The sequence below is a fragment of the Octodon degus genome, unplaced genomic scaffold, assembly GCF_000260255.1.
Source record: "Octodon degus isolate 3935 unplaced genomic scaffold, OctDeg1.0 scaffold00325, whole genome shotgun sequence".
NCBI lineage: Eukaryota > Metazoa > Chordata > Mammalia > Rodentia > Octodontidae > Octodon > Octodon degus.
In genome coordinates, this window is record NW_004524901.1 from 1,037,135 (window position 1) to 1,043,557 (window position 6,423).

At 36.6% G+C, this 6,423-nt stretch overlaps 1 pseudogene; it reads left to right on the top strand.

Moving 5' to 3' along the window:
- Positions 1-4,959: 4,959 nt before the first annotated feature.
- Positions 4,960-5,766, top strand: LOC101577302 (annotated as a pseudogene).
- The last annotated feature ends 657 nt before the right edge of the window (positions 5,767-6,423 follow it).

Consider the following 6,423-nt stretch of genomic DNA (forward strand, 5'->3'; position numbering starts at 1 on the left):
TGTATTTGTACTTTTGTGCTTTCTGACTCTATCAGTTGCCTGCTTTAGTAGTACAGCACTTGGAGTCATACACTTGTCGATTGCCATACCAAAGTGTGCTTCTGAAGGGTTAGTTTTCCTTCACAATTGGGTCAGGCACCACACACAGCCTTTCTCTCCTTCTCTCACTTCATAGTTGTGCTGCCCTTCTTATCCCACTTGATCTACATCCCTTCACATGTCTATATCTCTCTGCTCTCCCTTTTTCTTTCACATTTACTTTAACCAGTTTTTTTTAACTATACATCCTGTCTGTTCTTTATAAAATATAACATTAATACTAATCTGAAAGTTTTCATATATTATTTGCTCTAGCCTACTCTATTATACTTGTCTGACTTCTGCTATAGTAGAAAAATAGTGGAGATCTTTCTACAACCATCTCAGTTAACTAAACGTACATGAACCTCTTTCAATGTATATATTTTTCTCTATTTTTTCTTTTTGCCCTTATATATAACATCTCAAAATTCTTTCATGACCTCCCACCTTTGGGGGCATAAAAGTATGTACTGCTTTTTTTTTTTTTTTGGCTTTTCTTATGATTTTTTACTCTCATGGGTTTTTCTTTTTTCTTTTGTTTCCTTCCTTCTTTTCCTACTGCTCAAACTATTCTTTCATCATTTCTGTTGCTTCATCTTTTGCTTAATTTTTTTAAAATAAATTTATTTATTGTGGGGATTTTTTATGGAAGGGTCTATAGGGTATTCAGGGTTTCACTACTAGATTGGACTCATAGTGATCCACCTGTTTACATCCTCCCAAGGGCTGCGATTACAGGCGTGCTCCACCCTGTTCAGTCTCAATTGCCATTTCAGTGCTTTGGGCATCTAAACTCTGGCCCCTATGCCTGCTTCTAGGAGCTTTAATCTGCTGAGCTATTTGGCAGGCCCCTTCTATTCTTTCATCTTAATGGGCTATTGAAAGAATTTTAATCCACTTAAACAATTGTGATATCATGTCTTGTTGTGTAGGGATTATTGGGTATTCATGTCACTGATAACTGCTCTCGGATTGCCTTGTTGTGTGATGACAGATCCTAGTGCTCAGAATAGTCTTAGAGCATCTCATTTACTCATGCAAGATTCAAATGCAGCTTAGATTTAAGGGCTGGGGCAGTATTCTCCAGTCCTTAGTTAAAAAGTCTCAGGCACAGGAATGCTTGACTATATAAATGGTTTGGGAACACAGGCATAAGCGTCATGACCTTACACCATAACCTTACAAACCAAAGTAGAAATCAAAACAAACTACTTCAGATTACTGGCAGATAATTGTGTTTGCTACACTGAAGCATTGCAGGGAATAATTTATTCACTTTGGATTTATGACAGAGGCCCCTGTAACACCAAACTGATGGATAAAAATGTACTTATTTATCAATATTTTACATGCCACAATAAATGTTATAAGAAAATGAGATGCAAAATCAGAGAAATGTGTATTTTTTAATTTATTTTTTGGTGGAACTGGGGATTGAATGAAGGCCCTTGCACTTGCCAGGGAAGCACTTATTCTACTGAGCCATCTCCCTGGCCCCAAATTGTATATTTTCAATGTTAGATCTGACAAAGAAATGAAATTATGGCACTATAGGATTGTTGGAAGAGTTAAGTTCAATAGTACTGGAATGGGACAGAACTAGAAAGGCCAGAGGCTTTATGTTCTCTGCATCTTAAGAAATAAATGTATTATGCCCCCTTAGTCTAGGGAAGAGGCCTCAGAATGAGTCTTATGATACTCCCTAGAGAACTAAGGTGCGGAGAATGGCTTTCCTGAGTGCTCAAAGCACAAAATCTCATGACCCTCTTCAGGAAACAAGGTACACAAAGAGGCTTCCCTAAGTTGTTTTCTTTGCTTTTTAAAAAATATCATATGTCAAGGTACTATGTGGGGTACCTTGTAGCATGTCTTTTTTCTTTTTCATGCCAAGAATCTAACTCAAAATGATCCACTTGCTAAGCAGGCCATGTGCCACTCAGCTATATCCCCAGACCCAGAGGAATCATGTCTTGAACCACATTCATAATACAGATGAAAAATTCACAGTAAATTAATAAAACAATTTAGATATAGATCAGTCAAAAGGCTTTCCTTGACAGCCTATGGAATTTGGTGAAATTCTTTATTTCTCAGTTCCCTTTTGTTATGAGCTATTGGAAGAAACGTATGTGTATAAAAATCAATGTGGGGGCTGGGGAGATGGCTCAGTAGAATAAGTGCTTCCCTGGCAAGTGCCGGTGCCTGAGTTCAATCCCTGGTTCCACCAAAGAAAATAAAAAAACAAACAAACAAACAAAGAAAAAGTTTAATGTGAAAAAAATCACTAAAAAAGACAAGTAAAACAAAACTAGAGGTGTTACCTTATGTATAGTCTTATCATAATCTAGAGTTGCTGTAAATTATGTCTAAAAAGTGAAGACTTCTCCAACTCTGCTCAGTCACCATGTTTATCCCTCAGAGAAGCAATTTTCTGCTGCACCTCAAGCTCCTAGAACAAGAAGAGCAAGTCAAGTCCAAGCCCAAGGAAGACAAGAAATTATAAAGATCAAAGCAGAAATTAATGCAATGGAGATGAAGATGGCAATAAAAATAATTAATGAATCAAAGAGTTGGTTCTTTTTTTTTCCTTTCACAGAACCAGGGGTTGAACTCAGGCCCTTATGCTTGCCAGGCAAGTGCTTATTCTACTGAGCCATCTGCCTGGCCCCAAAGAGTTGGTTCTTTGAAAGAAAAAACAAAAATTTTAAGCCCCTGACCAACCTTATAAAAAAAAAAAGAATGAAAGAAAAAAATTCATGTAATAAAGAATCAATTACAACACATTTGCAACCAAATGTTCCTTGTGTTTTAGTAATTTTCCCGTCCCTCACAACGTAGATAACACTTAACTTACCCCTGAATCTGCAGTTCAGGCATATCAGTGGGAAGATCCTGTCATAGACTTCTTCACAGATAGATCTTTTCTTGATAATTATTCATTTTTTTCTGTCCAGAAACCTACACAGGATTTCTTGTTCTTGGAATTATCAGTTCTCCATGCTTTCTCTGGCCTGTCTTTTTCACAGAAAAGAGACTATGTTTCATTTTGTTCTGTTTTCTTTGTGGATGTGTCATAGTTTCTGACTCTCAAAAGATATAACAAATGCACAACTGAAATTAATGCATGGGTTAAAATTTGGCACTTAAACACAGTAGAGTACAATTGGCTATAAAGATAAATTGTAATTACTTATAGAAAATGGATATCACTTGAGACCATAAAGTTAAGTGAACTAAATCAGTGACACAAACTTAAGTATTGCGTGGTATCTCTTATATGAGAAAGGCAAGGGGATGGGGAGATGGCTCAGTGGAATAAGCTTTTCTTTGGCAAGTGCAAGGGCCTGAATTCAATCCCCAGCCTCAAAGGAAAAAAAAAGAAAGAAAAAGAAAAGAAAAAGAAAAAGAAAGGCAAAATATAAATTAAAAATCAGAAAAGATAGATGATAGCAAACAGGGAAATAGACCTATTGGAAATGGGATAAAGACTAAAAGATGAAGGGTTAGAGGAGAAAGAAGAAGGAAATGTTAAAAAATTAAGATGTTTTATAAACTTGTATTAGCTCCAAATGATGGATGTATTCACTATGTACTGTAAACGTGTGCCAATGAAAATAAAAAAAAAAAATTTGAAAGTAAAGATAAGAAAGTGCATTTTTCAGAAATATGTGATGGTGTTATAGAAAAGATAGAGGAGTGATGAGACTAACATATTACTTTATGTGGAATTTTCAGGTATTCTACTTTTATTTTGTTGCATTCTGATTCATTTCATTTCATTTATTTTTTGAGAAAAAGTTTTGCTATTCAGGGTATTACTTCCAACTCATGGTAATTCACAAACTCCCTCAGCCTCCCTAGTGCTGAGATTACAGGTGTATACCACAACTCCCTCTTTTTAATCCACTTTCAAATGGAACCAATGCATGTTTAATAACCTTATATTTAATATTCTATTCAGGGATATTTTAGAACAAGCTACAACCATATTTCATGTTTTTATTGGACAAAACAAGAGGAAGTCAATGTAGAGACTCATTATTGCCAGTCCTTCCGTAAAACAAGATGCTACTATTTCTTGGCTTTTCCAATTGAATAGGAAAATAAAAATGGAAATACATATTACATACTCTTATGTAAAGAAAAATGAGTATTTTCTTGAGATAATTAGAAACTATGTGTATTTTTTTCACATCAACTTCTTTACTGACCACGTAATGCCTTGTAATGCATCCTGTGCAAAATAGGACCACAGTACTGCTAACTGGGTTGCTAAGAAATACAGAGGAGTGACAAAAACATGCAGTGAATTTTAATGTAAAAAATCATTATAGAACAAAACACATTGTCATCCATCCTTTTCAAAATATTCACCCTCACTGTGACACATTTATTTCATCTTTGTTAATACTTTTTTTGTCTGATTTATTTCACTTTTGAGTATAGTCTCAAGTTGCATCCACTTACTGACAAAGACCTCAGGTTTATTTTTCTTTGTAGCTGAGTAATACTCCATTGTATAAAAACACCACATCTTGCCAGCAGGCCTGATCAGCTGGTGGAGCAATGTTGCTGCAGTGGAGAACCACAGTACCTTAAAGCTGTGGTGAGCTCTGCAGTGCTGTCATCCTGCCATGTCCTTCATTAACTGCTGCACACCCCTGACCATGGAGTAGAAACTGCACCCAGCCTCAACTGCAGAGCCCAACTTCCCTTTCCTGGGCAAGGCTTGGGGTTTGGGGCTGGCTCGGGAAGCCCCAGCATGGGCTGGCTCGGGAAGCCCCAGCATGGGCTCATCTCCACCCAGCTTCAGAGTAGTTGGAGACAAGGCGCAATTATGTGACACTTTTCCTGTATTCTACAAGACATTGTTTCATTATGGGACAACAATTTTCAGATCAGACACAGCTGGTTATTAAAAAGTTATCAGAAAAAGTAGCAAAACATGTCACATTGGTTCAAGAAAGTAGCCTCTTAACTTATGAAGAATTTCTTGGGAGACTGGCTGAAGTCAATGATGTAACTGCTAAAGTGGCTACTCTCCAGGAAAAAACATCTTCTCTTTGAGTAACAACCTGGTTCTGATTCCTCTGCCTTTTGGAAAGTGGTTGTACAGGTGGTCTGTACCAAGATTAACAAAAGCAGCAGCAATGCAGAAGCATCACAGATCAGGAATTTGTACCAGTTCATTCAGCTTTATAAAGACATCACAAGTCAAGCAGCAGGAGGGCTCACTCAGAGCTCCACCTCTGAAGAGCCTGGTGAAGACTTGTCCTCCTTTGGATGGGAAGGATGAAGCAGCTGACCAATGCTAAGGAATGCAGGGTTCACATGGGCAGGTGGGCTGACCTCATCCTACCTTGTGCTCATGGCTTCTGCCAGAGGTGTATTGATAAAAGGAGCGATCGACACAGAAATTGCTTTACTTGTCATCTACAGATGACCGAAGAAAATGAGTCTTGGGTGTGATCAGACTGACCCACACAAGACAACATGGGTAACTATCTTCTCAACATGGTTGATGAGATGGATCAGCCACACAGGCCATGGCTTCCAGCCCCTTGTCTGTGGGCTGCACATACATGGAAGAAGAACAGAGGTCTCTTGCAGCACAGATATAGACAAACTAATTCTTCCCATCTGCTTATTTTTGCTATTCTGACAATGTGTCCAATTTTAAAATAAACTCTTCATGTCTTCCATTCATGACAAATTAAATTTGCTAATATTTTAGTCTATTTTATCTGTTCTAATGTTTATTAGAACTAAGTGTTCTTGAATCCTTTGCTAGCAATATTTCCAGAGGCTTTCGGCAAATTGCAGATTTTTAGAGCAGATGTGTTCTGGAATATTTTAATTGGGTTTAAAAATTTGAATTTTGAAGAGTTGCAGATATCTGAGAAAAATTTTAATGAATAAAAACATAGACTCTGTGAAAGTGCATATTACTACTCAAAACTAGTCTTTCTGCTGGAATCTGAGATATATGTGTTATGCCCTCTGGTGTTTAGTTAATGCTTCTTTATTAATTTTTACTGCAGTTATCCACAATTTCATAACTGTAATTTCAGCAGTGTGCTTTCCAACTACATAGTTTTTAATTTAAAAACGTTTTTCTAATTGTATATAGTTTGAGTTAATATAAAATTGGAACTTTGTCTTATAAATGAATTTCTTCTGGAGAATCCTCTTCATTTTTGGAAATATCTTTCCAAAACTGAAAAACTGTTTCAAGCAGCTTTTGATAACGTTCAAGATAACGTTCTGGAGTTTCACAAGGAAATTTCTTATCACAAAATATTGCTTTGTATTTACAGATTTTGATGAGTAATTTATTTATTT